We start from the raw sequence: 27,264 nt of genomic DNA, 5'->3' as shown, positions 1-27,264 counted from the left end.
GAGATGTTGAGTCACTATACTTAAGTGTAAAGAATGCCTACTATGAACAACATTGCAGGTTAACAGCTGTATCCACTGAGTGCTCCAATTATGTACAAACCTCTCAAAGTTGGTTAACAAGTTTTTAAAAATAATAAAAATAATGGGAGATGGCTTCTTGGTTTGGAACATCATCTTCTGTTGGCTAAGCAATCCCTTCTGCAGTGCAGAATGATTATGCATAAGGGTAAGCAGAGAGTCAAAACAACAACAACAACAATACTGCAATAATAATGCCGTCAGATCTTGAAAGGTTGTTCAGTCAATATGCTCAAAGTCTTTCTGTGTCTGCAGTATAAAAAATGTGGCTTGTAAGCCAAATGAAATTTATAGCCCGCTTTACTATAAATATCTGGAAGACTCGTGTAAGATATATTTGTTTTACAACTAAATAAAAAAGGCATGATGATTTATCATTTGACATGATGGAAATACCCAAACAAGAATTGCTAAAGCATGTGGCTGAAAATAATCCATATATAAAACAGAAGGACAGCAACAGTGCAAAAATATTGCTAACACATGAATTTACCAGATTTATGAGCCTCGATTTCATGGGTGATGTAATTCACCCCTGGGAAAGCCTTTCCCCAAAAAGTTTGAAATGCCAGGAAATATCGTGTGTATTTTTGGTACAAACTATCTGTATTAACGGGCAGTGATTCGTAGCTCAGATTTCAATCAGGCTTCTATTACAAGCATTACTTTAAGAGGCAACAAGGAATACGGCAATTTTTGAAAAGCTCTCCAAAGCATGTGAAGCATGAATATAAATAATCTGAATATTTATCTTTCTTCTTCTCTGCCATCACAGATCTTTTTAAATAACACAAGTGTAAAAGGATATAATGCAATGATCAAAATGCAACTGAATCGCTTCCCCACCCATTCCAATCAGACTCAGACATAACATTTCCTATTTATGGACCAAATTATCTATTTATGTTGATTCTCAGTTACTAGCTATACCTTTAAACTCATTCCATTTGGCATATGGAACAAGTTAGATGTATAGGAATTAGTGGCTCTCCCTGCCCCCTTCACACTAGTTGACTTAAAAGGACAGTGCAGAAGGGCTAGAACTCCAAAAGGAGCCTAGGTCGAAGCAGACATGTGCTAAAAATGGTGAAACAGTTTCTCTGCAGTCTGCCTCATCACTTGCTTCATTGCTTTGTGATTCGAGGACCCGTTACCTGCTTGGGAATAATAAAGACACATGGACACAGCAAATTAGGTTAATGGGCTAGAAAAGGCCACAACTTTATTGATTACAGCATGTGAGAGGTATTGGCTTAGGCATTGGACAACCGCAAATTTTGACTTCACCCACTCAGAGAGGGGTGAGTCTGATGAGGGTTAACCACCAGTAGGGGGAGCCTGTTGATGCAAATACAACTATAAGACTTGAAGAGATTGGCAGTGAAATGGCGGGGAAAGCTGGCTAAACCACTCCCCCAAGCTGCCACCCGATTGGGTGTTCTTCTGGGAGGCATGGTGCGCCAGCGATGGAGCAGGGCAGGGGCCGGCACGCCCCCTGCATAAAGTGGGAAACTGTTCCCGCTCACAATCCCTCCCCTCCTGGAGGGAGAGAGGCTTTTTCATTCTGAATTGGAAGCAATTCACATGTGTGGTGGCCCCCGTTTTTAAACCCACAGAGCTCGCACAAATCGCTGCCATGAAAGCATCACCTCTCAACCTGGTCAGATTGAACAGACTTCAGTTCCTCAAAAGAACCAAAACAAAACCAGTTTTTTTTTTAAAAAAGCCTTTGGATCCATGGGGACACTCTGCATGAAGGGGTTTGGCGTGTCTGATACACGGAGTCCAAAAGCACACACGCTACAATGAACTGCAAACAATTTATAGTCTTCAGTGATGAATTGCGAAAGTTTGGAGAAAGATTTACGTCAACAACAATTTATTTATTACGGCCATAGGCCCATACAAGAAAAAACATAAATAACAACTTGTGCACGTGGGGAAAAAAGAAAGAAAAAAAAAATAGGGAAGGGAACAAAAAAAGAAAAAAACAGCCGCTAAAACACCGCTATAACAATAAAATACTATAAGATAGAATGGCATCCTACGCCTTAATTAGCTTGTAGTGCTCCTTGGCGTCGCTTTTGGGTAAGGACCGCGACCAGGAACCTAGCCACTTTCAGGGTCGTATGGGTATCCTTATCCTGCAAGATTTGGGCAAGGTGGAATGTTGGAGGGGTACCCGCTAGTTTCTGTATGATTGATCCCAGCAGATTTGCTCGTAACACATTGAACAAGGGGCAAGAAAACATAATGTGCTGGAGCGACTCCGGCGTCACCTTATCACATTCGCACATGGCGGGGACTTGGCCCTTTGAGAATCTATGTCTCAGGACATTGGAGGGAAAAACGTTAAACCTCGCTTTGGTGAAGGCCAGTCTATGGGCAACAGTCGAAAGGGAGGAGAGGTATGATGGGACGCAGTAAGTTAAAGTGATACCAATGCTCTGGGGCGAACAAACACCTCCCCCCAGCATATAATTTCGCTGTAAGTCGATGTCATCCAGTCTTTGGCGGATCAGTCTTTGAGCTGTGATTTGATCTAATTTTAGGGAATCTGCAGGAGAGATTCCATAGCTCAAGAGTTTGGCATGAATTCTACTAGACCAAAGGCTAGAGAATTCATCTCGCCATAGGCATTGGATAAGGTAATGGTTTGGTAATCTATGCCACAGTGATAACCAGTAATTGAAGACTTGCTTCCACAGACAAGTTTCTAAGGATGCGATCTTCAATTCTAGTCGCATGGCTGCGTTGCTTACGCACAGAGGAAGCATTAGGAGCCGGCGTAGGAATTGGTTTTGCAGAGTCTCAAGGGGAGCAAGATCAGTCAACACGGCCCAGAGCGGGGCAGCATAAGCGAGCACAGCCACCACTTTTGCCTTGAACACCTTTAGGGCCGAGGGAACATGCAAAGCTCCATCCGAAAAGAAAAATCGGAGGAGCGCATATGACAGAGTTTTGGCCTTATTAAGTAGGTGTTGTATATGAGCTTTCCACCCCAGATTGTATTGAAAAATAACTCCTAGGTATTGGAATTTTAGGACTTGCTCTATTTTTGCTCCACCAAGCTTCCATTTATATAATCTCCGGCTTCTGGAGAAAATCAGAATCTTGGATTTGGCATAGTTGATGGTTAATTGGTTGAGTTGACAATACGTGGCAAAGATCTTCAGAGCTCTGGTTAGTCCAACACGTGTAAAAGATAGGAGTACTGCGTCGTCCGCATATAAAAGGAGTGGGCAACGATAGTCCGCTAGTCTAGGCGCGTGTGTACTTGGAGATGAATTAACTAGGGGTGCTCGCATGTCGCTGATGAATAGGTTGAATAGGCAGGGAGCCAATATACAACCTTGGCGCACTCCCTTGTTTATTGGTATCGGGTTTGTGAGGTCGCCCGCAGGAGTGAGTCTCACTCTGGCAAGGGTACCTTCGTGGAGTTGACTTATAAGCCATAAGAGTCTTCTATCAATGCCCTGTTTCGCAAGTTTCTCCCAAAGAATATTTCTGGGCACGCTGTCGAAGGCTGCCTTTAGATCTAAAAAGGCCGCACAGAGGTAGCCCCGCGGAGGGGAAGAGTACTTCCGTGCCAGGTGATAGAGCACTATCGCATGATCGGTTGTAGAGCGTTTAATTCTGAACCCTGCTTGTTCATGGCCAATCTGATTAGTCTCATCTACCCAACGCAATAGTTTAGTCAGCAAGAAGCTGGCATAAATTTTCCCTATAATCGAGAGGAGGCTGATGTTACGGTAATTTTCCGGCTCCGTTGGAGAACCTTTTTTATGGATTGGTACTATAATGGCCTCCTTCCATATTTTGGGGATGTGACCAGAGGCGTTGATTGCCTGCTGGGCTTCATCGATCGGGCCCTGGGCTTGCCCGTTTCAGCTGGGCTATTAGCTTGACTATTTCGTCCGGATCGGTGGGGCTTTGCCCGGTTTCAGCTGGGCTATTAGCTTGACTATTTCGTCCGGATCGGTGGGAGGCCAAATGGGTAGATGGGTAAACAGGTGCGTCAGATGGTCGGAGGGAGCATCTGCTTGTGAGAAACATTTCTTCAGGAACAATTCCCATGTCGGTGCAGGGATGACTGCCCTTGGGTATATCCTCACCCTTCTATTAATCAAGGACCAGAATTCCCTGGATCTGTGTGGTTTTGAAGCAGCAATCAGGGCCTGCCAACGATTATGTTGCCACTCGCGTTTGGCAATTTTTTGCGTGCGTTTATAAACTTGCTTGGCTTGTGCGTAGCTAGCTGGCAGAGTAGATGCATCAGAGGTCTTATATACATTATATATAGCACGAAGGCGCTGTCTTGCTTGTTTACACTGAGAATTATACCAGGGGGCACCGTGAGTATACTCGTTACGATTTAAATTTTTGGGTGGTAGCCTGAAGAAGGACGTAAGAACAGTGGTATGATGGTGGAAGCGATTCAACACTATGCTATGCTCGTCTGGGGCAGAGCCTATGTTGGGATGAGGCCCAAGGATTTCTTTTTGAAAGAATTCCTGATACCTTTGAGCCTGGGTCTCCGACCATTTGATTCCTCTTATTTGGAAGGATTCGTTGGTTACCATCTGGGTCGTGTGTCTATCAGCCTCTGGCTGCCAGTTCAGGGAAAACTTGGCTACCAGGGGGAGATGATCACTAGATTGTACATTCTCAATCTTAAAGGTGGAAATACACTTAAGTAAATCCCTGGAGACCAACAGGTAATCGAGGACGCTGTTTGACTTAACGCTCAGGTGAGTGAAATCCCCTGGGATATCAGGGAGACAAGCGCCATTTAAGGGGGCCAGATTTAAACGGATGGCCATTTGATATAGGAGCACTCCAGCCTCATTTACTCTGTGGTCTTTAGAGGTTCTCCTCATGATGTGTTCCAGATCATAATTATCAAGATTTGGGGTAACCCACCATTTGGCTTTGGTCAGCGAATCCCAGTTTGCTGCTGTGCGGGCATTAAAATCGCCACCTATTATGGCCGGGGTGTTGGGAAACTTAACATAACATGAGAGCAAATGATCTTCCAGCGAGGCCCATTTAGAGCCCAGTTCAAGAGAGGAACCCCCAGGAGGCAAATAAACATTTGTAACTAGGAGTGAGATCTTTTCCCCCGCTATCAGCCCGGTAAGGGCGTAAGGGGGTAAGGCCTGTACTAGAGAAAATTTAGAATGAAGGTTGAGAGAGATGCCTATTATTAGGCCCCCTTTAGGGCGGCCTCCTTTCAGGGAGGGACAGGCTGGGAGTTCTAGAAGCTCAAAACCATTTAGGACAATTTTCTCTACTTCCCACGATTCTTGGAACAAGATGATATGAAATGGGTTAATAAACTCAAGGAATTCTGGATCAAGTTTTTTTCCCCTCCAGCCCGCAATGTTCCAGCTCAGGACTGATAGGGGGGAGTTCCTGTTGAGTCCAATTCGCTGTCATTTCGGGGAGGAATGTGAGACCTTTGGGGGCAGGGCAGGCCCCACAAAGAAATCAGTTATTTTACTTTGCATAGGCACCTGCTGAAGGGTCCTGGTCTTGAAGTTGGTATTGAGGTATTCTGACTGGGGTAACAGAACGGGTCTCCCGCTAGCTAACCCAAGGGCGGACACTTCAGTGGGGAACACCACGGGGTTAGCTGGGACTGCCCCACCGCGAGGTCTAAAGGTCGCCGATGAAACCATTTGGTTTATATGTCCGGCCGGATCTTCAGTCAAATCCGCGCCATTTTTTGATGTAGATGGAACACTCCCCTGACCAGCTGCCAGCAAAGGTGCTGGAGATGCTCGGCGTGCAGTTACCGTTTGTATGACGGGTCTATGCCGCTCAGGGGAATATGAAGACTCCAGTTCCGGCATTGATGGATTAGATGGTAAGGAATTGTTTTGGTGGGAGGCACTCTGAGTTACACTCATCGGCGGAGGGCTCTTGGAGGGCGAATCAAAATTTATCAAGAGTTGGGATGAGCGGCCAGCTTGTGTGGCAAAACTTGAGTCTGCCAAGCATCGGTGGGATTTACCCACAAGTGGGGGAGGTATGGGTTTAGGAGCTGGGCTGAGGTGTGGAAGACTTCCTGCTTCCTTAAAGCACGACTCCGAAAAGCTGGCAAGGTTATCCTGAGAAGTGGACAGGGCTTTTCCGTTCTTCTGGACGTGTATGAGCTGATGATTAAGTACTTCTAGTCTATCAATTATTTCTTGTTGTTCCCTCGGTGGAAGGTCGCCAAAGGTGGCTAAAAGCTCTCTTTCCTCCGGTGGGGTCAGAGAGTTACTTGCGCCAGTGGGATCCTTTAAGGCTCGTGGGGACATGGAATAAGTCCAGTTTCGAGATGGATGGATATCCTCCGGAATAGGAGGCTCGATGTCCCGAGGTGTTCCCGACCTCTCCGACCGGGTCCGCTCCGTGTCGTAACCGGCAAGTAGGAGGGGATGGATCATGCTATCCATAAAAACTCTTGTTGGGATGATATCGTACCTAGCCAAGAGTGATTTCTGCCTGATGATAGCTGAGGGGATCCTTGGAGAGTAAAACGCAAGCATCACTTTCTGTTGCCTGAGGTGCTGGTTCAAAGGTAATACTGCAATGAGATCGCATTGTGTGGTTTCTATGTTTAGTAGGTTGCTTATATACCTTTTGGCCCCATCCAGAGTGAGCCACCTTGCTGACCCTACCCCGATATTTAGGCAGATTTTCTTAGGTTGCAGAGACAATGCTTGATGTTTCAGTGCGGGATTTGGTTTATATTTAGGGATCCCACTTCCTTTTTTGGTTGAGGATAAGGTTCTCTGGCACTTCATTTCCCCCGTAGCTACAGTTGGTTCGAACTTTGGCCAGAGGTTATCAATTTTCTGTTCGAGGTTACATAGCTGGGAAGATAGCACATCAATCTTCTTGAATATGCAGTTAAGGGTTCTGACCACAAGGTGGAGATGTTCGTGTTGTTCTTGTCTTGCGCAGTCCTCGACTCCAGCGTCCTGCGCCACCCCCAGTGGGACACTCCCTCTTCCTCCGAGCTTGCCATCCACAGCTGTAGTCTGGGGTAAAAGTAAAGGTAATTCCTCTGGTGTTGACGTTGTTTCTGGTGACATTAGAGGGTGAAAACGGTTCTGAGTTTTCACCCTATAGCAGTGATCAGTGGGGACACTCCATTTGCCAGACACAGGGGGGTCGGTTTTAGATTGTTTGGCTCTTGGGGAGGGCAGAGCCTCGTCACAGTCCCTTAGGCGTTTGCCTTGGCCCATCGTTGTGAGTCTTTTAAAATAGCAGTGGTTAAAAGGTAATAAAAGGTAATAAAAAAAGGTAATAAAAATAGAAAAACAACCTAATGTGGGCTGGCGAAAAAAAACCAGTGTGTCGAAGGCTGCCGAAGGGTACGGTTATCTGCTCGTTGAAGCTGATTTGCGATGCAGGCTTTGTAGCTTATCAGCAATGTAAACTCCTGGTATGGGCTCCGTCACCCTGGTGCAACCTTCAGCAAGAACTTGAAAGGCTGGGAGCCGCAACACAAATTTTAGGGAGGATTCGAGATGAACTCCGGCAAATGCGTCTTACCTTGACGCCATTTCTACAGCAGCTTCCCCAGATCAATCCAAAGCAATCCTCCTTCGTCAGACTTAATTAAAATCTGGCATCACATCAGTGGAGAGTCCAGCAATTACTTGTCTAGCTAAATGCAAAACTAAAGTAAATGACTTACTCCAGTGGTTGTAAAATCCAAATCGGGAGAAGAGGTCGGAGAGAACTGGGAAGAGGAACCTTACACGGTGGCCATCTTGGCTCGACTCCAACTTAGAAGCCATCCTTTGTCACTCTGCAATAACAGAAGCCTTTTTGCCAACTCTCTATAACTGGCTGCAATCAGGATGCCTTTGTCTAAATGCAAATATACCTTGAGAACATACCACAGGGAGCTAAATAAACATTTTTTTTATTTCAAACACTTTATTGCTATTTTTAAAACTTTTTTTCATTCATTTTGCTCTTGTTTTAAATGGGACCTAAATTTTTTAAATGAGAGCTGTTTTTCATGGAACCGAGGCTCCTCCATGCTTTGCTGCATGACTCTGAGCTTTTGTGACAGCCTCATCCGACCACAGCACTAGAAGTTATCTTGTCAAAATAACTCTTCCTTAAGCTTTATATCCTAGGTCCTATAGAGTCAAATAATGATAGTAATTTTTTTTTATAAAATATAAATAATCTTAACATTGTTGTATGCAATGTTTCTGGTGTCTTCTTCTCTCTTTTCTTTTTTTAAAAAAGAAATTCTCTTTAACACATCCCAGATCTTAGCTGAGAAACGTACGGGGTTCAAAGCTATAACAGTCATCAGAGGGGTTGAAAGCATGTTAAAGTTTATTTTTAATCGTTTTTATTGTGCTTTAAACCAATTATATACAGTTCCAAAACCAACATTTAGATCAGAGTTTCCCAAACTTGGGTCTCTAGCTGTTGTTGGACTACAACTCTCAATATCCTTAGCTAGCAGGATCAGTGCTACAGTAGGGAGCCAGTGTGGTGTAGTGGTTGAGAGCAGTGGACTCGTAATCTGGTGAACTGGGTTCGATTCCCTGCTCCTCCACATGCAGCTGCTGGGTGACCTTGGGCGAGTCACACTTCTCTGAAGTCTCTCAGCCCCACTCACCTCACAGAGTGTTTGTTGTGGGGGAGGAAGGGAAAGGAGAATGTTAGCCGCTTTGAGACTCCTTTGGGTAGTGATAAAGTGGGATATCAAATCCAAACTCCTCTTCTTCTTCTAGTCAGGAATGATGGGAGCTGTAGTCCAAAAACAGCTGAAGACCCAAGTTTGGGAAACTCTGATTTGGATGATAGACGTACAAAAGGGTAACAAGGAAGAGAAAACTATATTAAGAGAAGAAAATGCATGACTAATATCTCTTTCAGTAAACTTATTAGCATTTTGTCCATTAGTGCTATAGTTCACTAATCTGGACAAATCTGTTATGCTCTATATTCTCCCTTACAATTCAAATATCAGTGGGCAAACTGCCTCCTCCCCCACCACTTCATTTCCCAGTATACAAGTTTTAACAACCATAAGTAGTTTTACAACATCTTTAACAGAATGCTACGCAGAATCTATTAATCAGAAAACTTTTTCCATTATTCTAATTTTGATGGTGGAATGTTGGGTAAATTGTTTAAATATTATTTATTATTTTAAACAAATAAAATCATCTTTATTATCAAAATGGAAAATATTTTTTTCCAAAATGAAAAACATTTATCCCATATTTATTTATCATGCAATAATCTGAGTTCTCTGGACAATGAATAATTAAACAGGTTTTAAAAAATAATAATTAAAAGCAAAAGGGTTTTTCTCCATTGTGAAAGAAAGAGACTTGAAACAGTTCATGTACTGAATAGTTACAAACTTAGTTACAAACTTAACATATGTAACTAAACTAAGACTACAGCTTGAATTTTCTACCAAGTAACTAACTATACTCAATATACTCTCATAAGAAAGAGGGGTAACTCCTAAGACCTACATTTCAATTCGCATCAATTTTACTCTCTGTTCATAATGTTTTAACTTGGTACTTACTACAGGAATGAATCATTAACAGCACTCTGAACACTACTGAATTATGGAAATCTATCTTCTTTGTTTGTATTTGTATTATTATCTAATATATATTTTATTCCCTTTAGTTATGTGATGTTCTGAACAATAATACTTAGTATTTATGTAAAACATTACAAATGTTCAAGTACTCCACATACATTATTTCAGTAATCCTTATAATAACCCTATGAGACAGGCCAGTATTCTTATCCCCTAAAGATATATCGGAGGGGTGCAAGGCTCAGAAAGCCGCTTGCCTGAGGCCACTAGTTCATGGTTATGATGAGATTTCAACTGGCAACTTCCCAACTCACACTCTTAAACATTAGGCTAAATCACTCTACAACATTTTGAATTTAGACATTCACGATTCTTCCTTCTTTCTGAAAACATCAATCCTAATTGAATATTACAATGTTTGAAGATGAGGTATCTGAACAGAGATTGGCAAGCCTGGCTTACAACATTTCTTGTCCTGAATAATGGTAGCATATAGCCATATTTAAAACATTTAAGATATAATAATAATAATAATAATAATAATCAGAATACAGTACTACCTTGGGTTAAGTACTTAATTCGTTCCAGAGGTCCATTTTTAACCTGAAGCTGTTCTTAACCTGAAGCTGTTCTTAACCTGAAGCACCACTTTAGCTAATGGGGCCTCCTGCTGCCGCCGCGCCGCCGGAGCATGATTTCTGTTCTCATCCTGAAGCAAAGTTCTTAACCCAAGGTACTATTTCTGGGTTAGTGGAGTCTGTAACCTGAAGTGTATGTAACCTGAAGCATATGCAACCTGAGGTACTACTGTATTAAAAACACGATAGAACACCAAACATTAAAAACTTCCCTATACAGGGCTGCCTTCAGATGACTTCTAAAAGTCAGATAGTTGTTTATTTCCTTGACATCTGATGGGAGGGCATTTCATAGGGTGGGCGCCACTACCAAGAAGTTGTTCAACATCATTATAAACAACTTGGACGAAAGAATTGAGAGGGTGCTCATCAAATCTGTAGATGACACTATACTGGGACAGGCAGCTAATGCCACAAAAGACGGAATCAGGATTCAAAATGACCTTAACAGATTGGAGAACTGGGCACAAGCTAACAAAATGAATTGCAACAGGGACAACTGTAAGGTTCTGCACTTAGACAGGAAGAACCAGCTGCACAAATGTAAGATGGGGGACACCTGGCTTTTTAGTAGTAAACGTGAAAAGGATCTAGGGGTCTTAGTGGACCACAAACTTAACATCAGTCAATGGTGTGATGCAGCAGCAAATAAAAGCGAATTCTAATTTTGGCTGGATCAAAAGAAGCATAGTGTCCAGATCAAGGGAAGTAATAGGGTGTCTATCCCACTCTCTCTTTCCATAATTGGGGAAGCAGCTGTGTTCAGGCTGGGTCAATAATAATTCCTAAGTGCTTTGAAGCATCTTGGCAGAAATGAAGGAGGAAGGGGGTGAGAAGGAAGAGGAAGTCAATCTGGCTGTTCTTTAAGGGGAGCATTTGTGTTCTGGGACTGAGCTTCAGAATAAATGAAATCAACATGGGGGGGGGGGTGGAGAGAGAGACAGATGAATATTTATCTTCCAGTCTACCATCCTTCAAACTCCTACAATGAAGTTATCTATGCTTTCTAGGTTTTTAAAAAACCATTTCATGGTGAACCTGTTCTGGGTATCGGATGCATTGGAATTTCCCCTATAAAAAAACCCCAAAGGAAATCTTCAGATGGCTATATGAATGCTTGCCTTACAAATATTCAGGAACGAATTAGGTTCTTATAGCAGAACCTGCATATAACAGGAAGCAGGAAGTAGGAAGAAATGAACGGTTCTCTCGGTGGAAGGATATAGAAATGGAGTCCCCCCCCCGGACTGGTATGGGACCTGTACTTTTAAACTTGTTCATAAATGATCTATAGTTAGGGGTGAGCTGTCAGGTGACTAAGTTTGCTGGTGTGCAACAGCAACATTTCATGCCAGTGTGGTGTAGTGGTTAAGAGTGGTTAAGTCACGTAATCTGGTGAACCGGGTTCGATTCCCTGCTCCTCCACATGCAGCTGCTGGGTGACCTTGGGCCAGTCACACTTCTCTGAAGTCTCTCAGCCCCACTCACCTCACAGAGTGTTTGTTGTGGGGGAGGAAGGGAAAGGAGAATGTTAGCCGCTTTGAGACTCCTGAAGGGGAGTGAAAGGCGGGATATCAAATCCAAACTCTTCTTCTTCTTCTTCATTTTTATTAACACAAAATTCCCAAACTGTTTTTTTTTAAAAAAAAACAACTTAAAATGTATTTGAAAGAGTAGTTTGGACATTCTATTCAGGAAGCATTTTGAGATCTGAGTAATGCCCACATGATGCAAAAGACGAAAGAGAACTACAAATTTCAAAGGAAAGTGCTTAGAGGTGAATTTTAGCTGGGGAAATCATTCAAAAGCCTGCCATTACGATTCTCTACTTTGAAATATGATTTGTTCTTCTGTTCTGGCATCTGATTCAAATGTAAGGAAAATGCAACAGCTTGTCAAGATGACAGTATTAGTTAAGGCCTCCTCAATATGGAATATTCAATTTAAAATTATGAATTCAACCAGGCATTCATTTCATAATTTTTCAGTCAGCTATAATTGCATACCTTTCAACCTTTTAAGGCATGTTATCCTGATAAAATGATTTACATACACTAATTTGGCAAAAACTGTTCTCTGGATGGCAATGTTTTTCCAAAGCCATATTCTATGTTTCCTTTCGCGAATTATTTTGACAGGTGGAAATAAATGCAACCTGTAATTTACTTGTATCTAGTTCCTAATTTACTGGTGTCCAGTAAAACAATTCAAACTGCATGACAGATAAAAGGCAATAATGAAAAGCATTCTTAAGACTGCTGAGACCTATAATGTACATTGAATACAGACAAGAGTTAAATATTTATTTTGATCTTACTTGTGCTTTCAAGTATAGTCTCTAAATGTATTTGAGTACTTAACAATGGGAAACGTTGTGTAAAAGTATACACATTGATCATGCAATTCCCAGAGCTCATTGACTGCCTTAATTTACCTAAAGAGAGAGAAGTGCCTTGAGAAATCATTCCAGTCTCTGCCAAAACTCTGACTGCTGGGAGAAGTGTATTTTTGTAGTCATAAAAACAGAACAACAAAAAGAAGTCAAACACAAGGCTAGTGGCAACTGGCGCTATGATGTCCTTCATGCAAGTAAAAAGGGAAATTGCCAGTAGCATGAATAAGGAGTTACAAGAAAGACTAAAACGGTAAATTTCAAGCATTAGGAAGACAACTGTAACATTCTGAAAGAGGGATAAGGAACCTGTGACTTTTTAGATGCTGTCAAACTCCAGTCAGTTCAAGCCAGAATGGCCAATGACGAGGAACATTAGAAGTTATAGTCCAACATCTGGAGGGCCACAGTTTCCCTATCGCTGCTCTAAAAAACACACAATTCTTTATCATTTACCTTCCCAGTTATCCAGATACACCACACACACACACACACACACACAGGCATAGTATTTAGGTAAACATAATACAAGACAAAGAAGAGCTAGATATATGGGAAGTAAAAGTACGTGCAAAAGTTTTCATATGTAAAAGCAAATGTGAAATAGCAAGCAACGTCGAATTGCATTTCTAAAAGTCAAACTTTTATTATAAGACAGGGTGTGGATGGGCAGATGGGACAAGCCCTCCAAGTGGTGCCAACTTGAAAATGCACTTGAATGTATTTCCACATATGCAAAACTATTAGGTAGTTTAGTCAAACTTGAGGCAGAATTGAAATATTCAGTGGAAAAAAGTAGAAGTGTTGGCCGTGGGTATACATAAAGAAAAGTGGCTTTCGACTTGAGCTCCATCTCCTAGGCCTACCAGTCTAGCAGGAAAGCAGGACTGGTACCTATTTAAATGGACATAAAATAATCATTTACCAATTTATCATTAGGTAAATGATGCAGTTTCTAGATCTTTTGATGGTTATATATGCAAGCAGAATTTGCTTAGTTTCAGGTTGTTGGGTTTTTCTTTTATAAAAATGCACAGTTTTAATTTCTAATCATTACACGTTTCATGTTCATCAACGACATGCACAGAAATGAGTTCGGAACAGTGACAGGTGTGGGAAAAAATCAATATAATCAAACATTTTTATGGAAATAGCAACTGGGAGCTGGTTATAATTATGCTACTGAGAACTTAAAAAAAAATTCTGTCCCATATTTTCAGGAATATATCCCACGAAGACAGTTATTTTCAAAACAGTCCTGGTAAAGTCAAGAGAACAACTAGAATAGGAGTGCTTTCTTGATGAAAATAGGTTAAAAATGCATCAGCCTCTCACTGCCATCATATCATCTAATTTTTATACTCTTTTGTATACACTCTTTTGTATATACTCTTAATGTATACACAGAAGTGTCTTGTCAGAAATGTGCTATAACCTTTATTTTTCAGATGATGATAATTAAAACTCCAGATTGAACACAGATTGTGCTGCTAGAGTTCACCTGGAACAACTTGAACCAGTGGTTTTCAAAGCATACTCGAGGAACCTTGGGATTCCCTATAAGTTTATTGATTGAAAAGAGTCTGTGACTTGCAGCTTACCCATCATGCCATGCACAGCTATAAGGGATTGCAGAGCCTATAAAAGATCACATGATCTCAGCGTGCCTGGGACAAGTTCACAAGAGTGTATGGCCTAGTAGATGGCGCAGCATGATCTGGAACATTCTTGAGTTCTGTGCCGATGTTCTTGTGAGGTGGCTTGATGTGGAAAGGCAGAAACTTTCCCAATCACAATGATTAATAAGTGGTGCCTGAAGAATAGGAGCTCATCTTCAAACCAGCACTACAACCATTAAACCATGCTTCCTACAAATTTTTGAAACAATGCTTTAATTCTGTCAAAATTGGCCACAATAGGTGTGGCTGATTCGAAACGCATGTCACTCATTTTAAAGTCACACATTTTAATCATTCAGCAAGAACTTTGCAGGCTTGTAAATACCAACTCACTCAAGTTGGTCAGCAGAAAAAGAGGACAGGGCTGCTGTACCTTGAAGAGCACCTTTAAAAGTTGTGTAGAAGACAGAATTCCCTGTAGTAATTCCTTCTTTTCCATTAAAGCCTTAGGCACCCACCTAGGCACCCACAATTCATTGCTCCCCTATGATGAAGGGAAACTAATCCATCTCATGGTAACCAGGCGAAAGAGCTTCTAGAAAGTTCTAGAACGTTCTCCCACATTTTTCAGGCTTATCAGTGTTCCACAAGTAAGTAACGAAGTTATGTAGTCAGGGAAGCAGCCTCATAAAAACCTTTTTGTGGACTATTTTGAGGCCAATTTGTAAGGGTGGAGTGCAGCGCAGCACAGATGTCACAATTCTAGGACAAATTATAAGAAATTAAGCATCCTGCACCCACTTATGACCCACTGAACTCAGTGGAACTTGCTTCTGAGGAAACATCAATAGGCCTGCCACATAAAATGGATTAAAGTCCATTTTGTTTATTTAAAGCATTTTAAACCTGCTTGTAAGCCAAAAACACTCCCAGAGAAGCTTACGGATAAATAAAAAAACAAGGCAGCTCACACCCTCAGGCTCACAATTTAAAAGGGGCAATGCAAAAGAAAAGTGATGGGGAGGAAGGAAGAAAAGAGCAAACTCAGGCATGGGTTCTTACAGCTACAAAGCGGGTTTTTTTTTTTTTTTTAACGTCCAGCTGGGATGAAGAAAGGGAGCTGGTCTCTCAGCAGAGCTGATGGGAGTGTCCCTCTCGTCTCTCATATTTAGATAAGCAAGTGTAAAAGGCATTTTACTCAACTCTGTTAGGAAGCTTGATGAATTATTTGATAATGCAATTAATTCAAGACAACTTCAGAGGGAAAAGAGGTAACTCCTCAGCTTTTTAGTCTTGTAGTAAACCAATACATGCTGTTGGGAGGCAGACTTTCATAGCTAACATTTAACATCCAGCCAAAGAAGCAAACTAAACGGAAAAAAAGCTAACTGCATTGCAAAACTCTTGCAAAACTCTTTACGGGACACTTATGTATAATCACACATACGAAAGAACATACAAGGCTACTGTAGCATTTTAGTCCATGATGATATTGCACACCCACCTAATTGGTGAATGCGAAAGGTAAATCCAGCCCATTGTTTGTTTAATTCACTGGGATCTACAGGGTCATTACAATGTAATTAAAATTCTGAATATATTTTCAGTGCAACAAATATTTCATGTTCTTTCCAGATAAATATTTCCAATGAGGGACTTCTGTAGTCTGCAAATATACCGTAAACAAATAATGGCAGACATAAAGGGGCTTTTTGTCAAATTCATCTGGGATACTAGTTGAAAGATGTGATAAAACAATCATGATCTATGCTAACTATATAGCAGTGTCTGTGAAAATGCTTTCTTTTATTCTGATTAAATCTATATTATCTGTATAAATGCATGTTTTGGCAGCCTCTTCCAAAATGTTCCAGCAGATAACACAGAATACCCAGAAATAATACCAGTGAAGCCAGATTCAAATGTGCTTTAAAGAAACACCAAAATGCCATTTTGGCCTAGTGTTTATGTGACATAGCAACGGTTACCCAAGAATCACCACTTCAAAGAACAAGGCATTAGAAGATTTTTTTAAAAAAGATGTTCTGTAAGAAATACTGAAAGTGGTTTAGCAAAAGTGGGAGAGAACTTCATACTCCAAATTATATTTATGTAATGAAAAAGGAAGTTCAGCTTCAGTTGTTCATGAGTGTTATAGACAAGAACAGAACACATATGGTCTGTCCATAAGTAGCTACTATATTCTGCTTTGTCATACACCTAAGGAATTCCTTCTTAAATTTTGAATCCCGAGGTTTAAACCTTATGTCTACAATAAGTTATAATAACTTGTTTGTTTGTTTAGAAAAGCCTCTCCATATTCCAGCCAGGCAGAAACATTCGTGGAGAAGGGTGGGAAGAAGATGGGAAGAGGATGTGTGAGCGGGTGGGGCCTGGGGAGGAGTCTTTAGGGCAAGATAAAGCCACATTTGGACCCTGAGCCTAAGGTTCCCCATCCTTCATTTCTTTGCATTAAAATGTAACCAATAAAGTTTGTAGCAATAGAATTTTGGGGACGTCCAATCCCCAAGAGACTGTGATATGGAATTAAAAACTGGCAGTGATCTACCCCTTTGGGGGGGGGTGTCAGGTCAAAGTTGTTGCACTATATTACAGGGGAAGGGGGGAAAGTAGCTCACCGAAAGATCGCTAAGGAAACAGTCAGCCTAGCAACGAAAACTGTGTCTTCTGTTCTAGCGATCATGCATGAATGGAGGACGGGGCGAGGCTGGATGATCTTTTGCAACTGCAAAGGAAAAGGAGCCCATGAGCGACCTATCAAAACCTCCTGGGGATCAACCAGTCAATCGCGATCGACCTGTTGGACATCCCTGGTCTAAAGCATGCATGAGGAACCCCTCATCGGTTCTGTTTCACACTCTCCTTGAGTGTTTTTCCATGGATGTAATATGTCATTGAACTCTGATAATGTCTCTTTCTTGCCTGGATGGAGGATAGGTGTGTGTGTGTGTGTGTGTCTGTGTAGAAACTAGCCTAATATACAGAGGTAAAAAAAAGTGAATGTATTGCCTCTGGCCCTCCCACCAATGCAGTTCTTGGAGATGTTGTTGCAATGACAGCTCTCAGAAAATCTCCCAGTCTAAAAATGGTTCTCCAGCTCTGGTCCAATCATGCACCATATTCCTAGATGGTGTAGTGTCAGTGGTCAAAACCACAATCCAATGCATGTTAACTCGAAACTATGTCTCACTGAGTTCAGTTATGCTTACTCCTGTGGAAGCTATGAATCAGGAATCCTGGGTTGCAATCACACTGTGCTATGAATTTAGGTAAAGGTACCCCTGCCCATACGGGCCAGTCGTGTCCGACTCTAGGGTTGCGCGCCCATCTCGCTCAAGAGGCCAGGAGCCGGCGCCGTCTGAAGACACTTCCGGGTCACTTGGCCAGTGTGACGAAGCTGCAGCTGGTGAGCCAGCACCAGCGCTGCACACGGAAATGCCGTTTACCTTCCCGCTATAAAGCGGTACCTATTTATCTACTTGCACTTAGGGGTGCTTTCAAATTGCTAGGTGGGCAGGAGCTGGAACCAAACGACGGGAGCTCACCCCGCTGTGGGGATTCGAACTGCCGACCTTACGATCAGCAAGTCCTAGGCTCTGTGGTTTTACCCACAGCGCCACCCACGTCCCCATGTGCTATGAATTTACTAGGTGACATTAGGAAATGACTGTTGTCTCAGTCTCATCCCAACCCTTTCTTGTCTGAATAACTATAAGCCGCTCTGGAAGTTCTTGGGCAGGAGAGAGAAATATTAAATAATTGTAATAAAAAACAAAAACAAAATATGGGATGACAATAGTGACCCATCTTATAGCGTTGTAAGGATTATGTTTTAAAGTTGGAAGGATCACATTGCTGTAATGTTGTAACGATTATATATCAAGCAAATATGGTCAAGCCCACCCTCCTAACACACTGTGAAACCTGAATCAGATAAGTCAAGAATTCATAAAGGTGAAATTTCAAGGGCAATGTGAATCTTTCAAGAACCTAAAGCAGCTGTACACATTACGATCAGCATTGGAAACATCAATGTTTCCTGCAGCAAATATGTAATGTATAGGTGTCATTCACATGTATGCCTGTATAACAATACATGTGCACACTTCCTGGAACCATGGCCCAATCAAGTTTCCCAGATGTGTATACACAGATGTTTAGAGATGCTTGTGCGTAACAGTATGACATCACATTACATATTTGGTGCACCAAGTGCCATTTTAATACCAGTATTTCCCAAAGCTATTGTAGCACGTAGAGCTCCACCAGCTCTGAATCATCTTCTACATGTTTACCCTTACAACTTCCAAACTATTCAATCCTCTTTTCCCCTTTACTCAGAGAGCATCAAAGACTGAACTCTTAGTGCCCACGTCTTTTCCCTCTTGCTGACAACAGATTAGACTCCACTTAAGGCTACACCTAAAATGATGGAGAAACCAGAAGACACTGCTATATATCTAAAATGGCTGGTTCCTGTTGCAACCTTTTATGTCAATCATTAATTAACATTTTGAAGACAAGGGAAACCTTTGTTCAGAGATTCAGCAGCCTTGTCCTTTCAATTAAAGGTGCGAGAGAGATCACAGTGAACATCTCTGACACCTGGCAAATGGCCTCCAGAAAAATTAGGAAAGAAAGAAAGAGCAAACTTGACATTCCTGATAACATTAAATCAAAAACAGTATGGAATAAATAAAGGAAGAAAGTATATCACATATAAGATAGCAGCAGAGTGGGGGTAGATAATAAAGCCCACTTATTAAAAAACACTAATAAAAGTATGAACAATCTGTGGTTTGGGGATCTTTTCAAATAGGCCAACATAGCTATGTATAATGTGTGCGTTGAAAGTTGAAACGATCTATAGATGTAGTTCATTTAGGAAATGGTCTAAAGATTTACACTCATAAACTTGGCTCTAAGGCGAGATACCCATGTAGCAGAAGTTGCCCCCAGTTCCAGTCACAACACAGAGGCAGCTTAATGCCCAAAATGGTTTGCTGCAACAGAAGATAAGGCTTCAGTAATACAGTTCCAGACACTAATATAGACATACAGCTTGTAGGCTTTGCAGATATAGATACAGATATATACAAGTAGAAAGTACTGCTTCTCCAGCAATTCAAGACATTACACACACTCCAACTCATGGACAGACTCACTGACCAACTAACGAGCTGACATGCCTTCATCACTTATATAGACAGCATTGGGCCATTCAAATAGCAACTGGCTTGGCTGACCATGCACCTGTTCGCTTATCTCATACATGGGGTGATTTGTATCCATGGAAGAAATTAACCCCTCCCTCCATGTGCAGTACCTCCAGCAGGCTCACCCAACCGTGTCCATTTAAGGAAAGTAAAAAAAAAAAAATAATCAGCTCATCATGTTTCCAGTATAACATTTTTTAAACTTTGATTCATGGAAGGAAAATAATTATCTATCCAGAAGTCTAGATGAAAACCGTTTCAAGGCAAGGGCCAGTGGCAGCAGATTGGGGCAGCAACCAGACTCACTGTGGAGTGTTCCCACAACCCTAATGCAAAGTCTGGGATAAATGTGAGGTATGGGGCACATTCCTAGTGCACACACACTTTGCCTCCTTTAGCACACACCCAAATCATCAAGGGGATGCTTACTGAAAGAGACAAAACATTTTCAAAATGTGTCTGTCCCCTATTTTACCTTAAACCTATGAAACAAATATATCAAAATCACTAGTGGAAATCTGGATCGAAATCAACTTAAACTGACTTCTGTACTCAGCACACAAGGAGCCCAAATTACAAACCAGGCCATTTTGAGGGAATTAGGTGAACTCATTAAGAGCTGTTTGGTCATTGTGATAACTATTACAGCGCATGCAAAAATGACCCCAAAAGGTAAAGTTGGTTAAAATGCACAAGGAATAATTACACCTCCACGAACTAACTTCCAATATGTTTCTAATTATCACGAGGCTATAGCTATGGCAGGAATAATAGGAGGAAATGTGGGGTAGAATAGAAAAGCAGATGCTTCTAGATCCTTGATGTCACAGCCCAGAAAAAAAATGAAGAGATAACTGGGCAACTGGCTGATATATCAAAAAGGTTAAGAACCTAAGAATGTTCCTTCATAAAACCAAAGGCCCCATCTAGTCCAGAATACTATTCTCACAGTGTTCACTCTGATGCCTAGGGCAGTCATGTCAACTAAGCAAATGTGTAAGTATATATTGTTCTGACTCTTAAGTGATATAAGGAACTTTTCTTGTGCAGTAAAGTGTCATGTTCATTGACAGTGCTATACAGATAACTGCGTCAATATAGATCTATTTACACTCACAAAATCCAGTTCCCAACATTATTTGCCATTCTGCAAGAAACAGACTCAAGATATAGCTAAGGAGAAGATAGAAACAAATTTGAATCTCAACATTTCGGGTTGACTGAAGCAAGGAACAGATTCAGACCTCTCTGAAGTCACGTCTAAGTGTATGGACTATTTGTCATTAATCCACACGGAGGAAAGAATGGTGCGGTTTTGGGAGATGTTGTTGCAATGACAGCAAATATGGATGGAGGGATGGTGTAGGCGCCCAGCATCCTTATATAGCTTCCAGGACCATACGACAGTCCACTTCTGACACTGACCTTGAGTGGTCGGAGCCATCTTGCAAATTACTGGGGCTTTGTGGGAAATTAAAATGGTGGAATACAAATGCCAATTTGAAGGACCCACAATATGCCAGATTGGTCTACATCAGAGGTATATAGTGGTTGATTAGAATGTCATGAGACTTGCAACTGCTCCACAAATATCATGGTGGTGGGCCCCACATCAACAGCAAGTAAGCCAACTTGCAGAAGAGCTGATATAGGAGACCTACCAAAGAATATTTGCATAAGGGCCAGCACTTCTTAGATGCCCAGGCACTGCCAACAAAGGTCCTACAGGAGTGTACAGTGGATATCTTTTTCTTTTTTAAAAATCTCCTTGGCAAGCTCTTATGTAGTTGAACTCAGAACTACTTGAAATTATTTCATATCCTTGATACACCAGGCCCCTGATGATGTTGCCTTTATGAGAATGCTTCCAATCTCTTACATTACATGATGCAAAGAAACAACTGCTCCTGATACTGATACTTCTTAATACAGAGGTGTTTGCATTTAATAATTCCCACAATTTGCTAAAAGGAATATTCTTTCAGCTCCAATTTCTACAAAAAAGAAGATGCTGTAAATCGCCGTAGGGTCCTTTCTGCATTTACACTGTCATTTCAAGAAAAGGAAACTAAAATATATATCTGGTTTAAATATCTACTGCAAATCACTCCGTATTTAGTCATGGTGAGTTTTTGAAGGGCTCCTATTCAGGAGATTGCAATAACGCTGTTTTGCAAAGTGATTTTTTTTAACTGCAGGATTAAAAGCACCAACAGTCCAGAAACATACAATTTTAAAGGAATCACAAAAATCTAAAACTCAGAACTATGATTAAAATAACACCCATTAAATCTCTATGAAGCTTAATGATGTTCACTCAGCTTATATGGAAGGTGAAAAGAAATTCAGGTAATAGCTGTGCTCCTAATATCCACAACTCTACACTCTCTTTTTGCTCACAAAGTGAATGGATTTCTGAAGTTGACTGGAATATTAGCTCAGCATTGCATGCGTCTAGTCTAATTTTTTTCCCTCTGAGAAATGCTACTGGTTGAGCTGGCATTGAGACAGAAGGCTGTAAATTCCTATCTTCCATCAGTACCGTTGACCTTAGAGCAAACCCCACAACTGGCTACAGGCATTCAACATCCATCACTGCTCCTGAAACCTAATCTTTCAGGGAAGGACAGCTGCAGTGGACAACAGTTAAGCAGCTTTCAAAGATACATTCTGCCATTCGAACAATTTAAAAAAAATAAATGAAACCAATAAACTTCCATTTTAACTACTGCCTTTAAAACAAAATTGTATGGCTTTCTTTTTTTAGTTAATATTTATCTTCTGAAATTGTTAAGTGAACATTCCAAGCCAAAAACACGAAACTGCCCTCTGAAACTGGACTTAATCGGAGCAAGCATTTTAACATTGGGTTACAACGTGCCCTGTGAAATGCCTTTAAATCCTGCTGATTTCTCTGCAATTTCTCCAGGTTTTTTCCTTCCAAATCCACTGACAACATCTCCAGGTTAAGAAAGGCGAGTATTCATGTAGCTCATTCAAGAAGCAATAACAGATCTGAGCTAAATTGTAAGAAATAAGCAGAGACCAGACAATAATCAATATGCAAAAGAAATATGAAAAGCCTCGCACAAGCCTGGAGACCAGTTCTTTGCTTATCTCGGAAATCTTATTGTCATGGCACCCAGGCATCAGCTAGCGTGAGAAGCTTGTAGGTTTGACCATCTACAAAATCATATTATACACACCACTTACTGAATTTGAAACATGGTTCCAAGAACATTGAAGAAAACAACCTGGGGATTGCCACATTTTCTTGCTCTATTTCATACAATACATTCAATATATTATTTATGGAGGAATTGTGTACCCAGCAACTTTAACCATGTGAGATAAGTGTTTTCTGGGTTGCTGTTTAAAAGACATGTATTTTCATTGTTTGCAAACCAACATCATTTTCTACCCATCAAAACTCCTATATTTAAATGTTCATTATCAGTATCAGTATAAAAACCCTAGGTATGCCTAATATAAGTGCAATGGATATATATATATATATATATATATATATATATATATATATATATTGTGTGTGTGTGTGTGGTCTTATCTAAATAAAAAAGAATTGTCCTTTTAAAGCAGGAATATTATCATTTTTAATAAACTAATTAAAAAGTATTGCTCGTTTAGAGTGCTGTTGTATTCTAGAAGTACATGAACACATGCAATCTCTCAAGAAGGGATCTCAATAATTTTAATTTTATTAAATTGCTTCAAATTTTATCATGCAAGTGTCATATCCATGTGAGTGTACTTATTTAAAATCATGTTTTTCTTGCATAATTATACATGTTGATGCATACTTATGCTGTTGCACGCAAGACATGATAGGAGAGATATGAGAACGTCTCAAATACCTTTTTTAAAAAATCTGAAATACAACATGGGGCATTTAGCTACAAAGACAGTTTTGTAAGTTGCCTCGTTAAGTTGTGGAACCTTTTCTTAGAGGTTTCCAAGAAGGACTGAACAGAAATACCCCACCTTGCCTCAGAGCAGAGGTTGCATTAGAAATGTGGATATCAGTGTGGAGATTAATTTATATGTGGGCCTTTCATTAAACATAACAAAGATTTTTTAAACAAACAAACAAACAACAAAAATAAAAGTATTAAAAGCTGCTTTTTTTAAAAAAAAGTGAGCAATAATCTTTTATTGCTTTATTTTCCTACAAATATGGCTTTGTGGTTTTTCTTTGAACAGCATTTGCAACATTGTGCATTTACCAAAAAATATTTCTGATGTGCATGATTGATAATCTAATAAGAGATGCCAGTGTTCAGTCACAGCTGAGTGACATTATCAGGGAGACAATGTGGTTCAGATGAGTGTATCTTCCGCTGAGTCTGTGCTAGACACAGAACTCCTATGAATGCACTGCAGCTTAAACAACAAGTGAGGCTTGTTGGAAAGGAATTTACAGGCAAAGAACTCTCAAGCAATCTTCTTCTACATCATCAGATTTCCTCAGTAGATGTGCTGTACAGGAGCTCTCAACGTAGCAGATCACAGAGAAAAATAATTCCTCCCCCTTTGCTCCCACTTGGCAAATCACTAATAGTATATGAAGGAATATTTTAAGAAGTGTTTCTCCTTTGGGCTCTCACTTGCTATTACATATCCATAAGCAGGTTCCTTGAAAACCTATCCCAAATAAATTAAGATAACAGCCACACACTCCCCAAACTACGTGAACTACCGAGTTTGCTTCCAGTTGTAAAGTGTGTTACATTTTAACACCAGAAGAATTAATAAGACAACAGAGACAGTAAAATACAGTGTAACCTAGTCTCCTAATGCTCAAGAAATATTAGTAAAAATGTATAAAGTGTTGAATTACAAGTCTAACAACTGAACCACCTATAATGAATGTCTAGACAGAATTACTCCTCAAAGTAATTCTATGGCAAATATATTACTATCCACTGTAAATGCACTCAAAATTTGTTAAAACCAGGTTCCCAAGAAACTGATCTCCCATACAATAGCTCACTTATTAGCACACCTAATTTTATACTAAAATTATCCACACACAAACACAGCACAAGAGTTGTGCTTTCACTACGCCATCCTAAAATCTTCTGATTTAGCTTTGGTAAATCCTTTCAAAAATAGAATTGCCTCTTAGCTTGATAAATCATGTTCAGTTTGAAAGGAATTCAATATGCAAATGTTTCAGCTGTTCTTCGGCACAAATTGTCTGCCTTGTCAATTTGAAAAAGTGAAAATCAACAAAGGAATACTTGACCTTACAGCCTAATGTCTATCAGGAATGCCATGGTTGGTCGATTTCAAACCTCTGAGAACAATGAGTGGCACATCTTCAGCCCATATCCTAGAAGCGCTGACTAGATTTCAAGCACAACTTTAGGATTCTGGCAATCACTACTGTAGTCTAATTACACCATCAACCTGAACCCACATCATTTTCAGAGTAATCACCATCTTTCCTTCCCCCCACCCTTTCTTATTTTGGTATTAGGTGAGCAGTGGCATTTCTAAACCTGATATAGGATCTTAGAGCTAACCCTCACACTGCTAACTCTCCCACCTCAAACCCGGGTCCTTCTTATATCGGCTAATAGTGTTAAATTTGGAACTGAAGATGAAATGAATCCAGACGTCAAAAAGCTCACGATGACCACCTTTCAGACAGCAACGTCCCTCAACCACAAAGGTAGAAAGCTCCTTATAAGACTTGCCAGTGGGGAACAGCACAAAAATTATCCCTCATTCCAACAACATTAGCCTAACCCTTTGGTGATAAATCATAGGAAAGTCTTTATGAAATCGGCACAAAAATGTCCTTCTAGCAAAAAGAAAAAGAAAAGGAAAAAAAGAGTGTTCCGTACAATGGTATTTGCTGCGTAAGAGCAGTTTATACAGGCCCCTAGTGGCTTACCACTCACAGCAGCAGACAATAGGGTGATCCCTACTTTTTTGCTTGCGAAGTTCTAGTGCCATTGCCAATACAGTGTGGGAACTGCAGGTGGTCTTTTTAAACAAAATTGGAGAGTACCTTGTGTTTCTAATCACAAAGTCAGAGCTATTGTCAAATACTTCACATATTTTTTTTAAAAAAGAAAGTGTATCTACCCACACGCAAACCATTGTCCTATTGCTGCTTGAGAATATTTGAGTTATATAAAAGCCACAATAGAATGTTTAACCAATGCCACTGTAATTCACCAAGTAGCAAAATGTTGAGACAGATGAAAATGTATTTTTAAACACAACTGCTTGAAATCTAAAACCTACATTTCCCTTTCTAAGTGTCATTCCTACCAAAGCACATATAAATCACAATGGATTTCTTAGTGCCATCTTAAAAGCAGAGATCGTCTGTTTCACTAAACCATGTACACAAACCATGTATCATTCTGAATTGAAAATACCTATAAATATCCTACCCTACCTCCACAAGTATTATTATATGAAAAGGTATCTAATTATCTGTCTCCCTTCTCTTTGCAAGAGCTACAAAACCTAGTACTGAAACATGCCTTGTAGGGAACACATCTGATGTTTATAGCAATTTAACAGAGCAGAATTTGACAGCTGAACTTAAGGCACTGACCAGACTATCAATTTCACATTTGAAAAATACCGAAGCCATACAGTAGATCTCAGGAGAACTAATTTAAGGACATTTTGATGAAGCAAATCATCAGTGTCCCTTAAAAGCAGACATATATGTGACTGATTTATATTCAGAGGATGAAATCTTTGATTTCTGTTGTTTATGTTACACACTGTTGTAGTGTGTAGTCCTTATTTCAAAATGAACAAAAACACTTTTTGTAATAAAATTCTACCGTCAAAGAGGGGAGGTCCCCCCCCCCATAATGCTCTTTCTGTTTTTCATGTTGTGGGTATGCATGTCATGGGGGTGAAAGAAAATGACAAAAAGGTCACTATCATCTGTCACAATAGAACTTTTGACACTATTTTCCAAGCAAAAACATCACAGGAACCAACACAAAACACACCATGAAAACTCAAGGCAACGACTCATCTGAGCCTCATAGATTCTGAAGGAACATAAAATCTTGGTGCTGCACTCTGCTGGGGTGAACACTTTACATGAACCACACCAGGAAAATAATTTTTAGGCAGGTACAAAGAAACTTGATGAGAAATGCACTTCCCAGTGGATTATAAAATATGCAAAACCCTGAAGGGACGAATGCTGGCGACACTGCCCTCTTCCAAAATAACCTGTGGAGAAACAGAACTAACACTAGCGGAAGAGGCGATTGGGGAAAAGGTTAAGTATAAAGGTTATGACTTGTGGGGCAGCTAGTCATTGACGGCGGCTTGGGGAAGAGGGCAAAGCAAAAAATTTTTTTAAAAAAAAACCTTCACAAGCATTAGGGAGCAACTCAGAAGGCTGGATGGAAGTACTGTGGAAAATAAGTTTCCCTCAAAGAAAACAGGGGTGTACTCTTGTAAACCTTGCCATGCCTCTGTCAAAAGTCCTTGTCTTGGCTGCTTTAAGGATATTGTTGTTATTGTTATTATTATTACATAATTCCTGTTTTAGCATATGCGTTTACTTCGGAACCCTATGAAGAAGAAAGAGGGGGTGTTATCTGGGCATCCCAGGGGTTGTTCCCAACCTACCCCCTCCCCGTCACACGCGCGCAGGCGGTTCCCCAATCCCAGCGCACTTCGGACGGCATCTCCCCTCGCC

The 27,264-nt window shown here is 40.6% G+C and overlaps 1 protein-coding gene across 10 annotated transcripts in view; it reads right to left on the bottom strand.

The window, feature by feature from the left end:
- PTPRD (protein tyrosine phosphatase receptor type D) overlaps positions 1–27,264 on the bottom strand; it is a 1,386,996-nt gene that overhangs the window by 351,952 nt on the left and 1,007,780 nt on the right. The gene's annotated exons all lie outside the window — the stretch shown is intronic.

The sequence above is a fragment of the Podarcis tiliguerta genome (genome assembly GCF_965153285.1).
Source record: "Podarcis tiliguerta genome assembly, chromosome: 17".
Classification (NCBI taxonomy): Eukaryota; Metazoa; Chordata; class Lepidosauria; order Squamata; family Lacertidae; genus Podarcis; species Podarcis tiliguerta.
The sequence above is the reverse complement of the archived record's forward strand: the minus strand, read 5'-3'. Positions and strand labels throughout refer to the sequence as shown.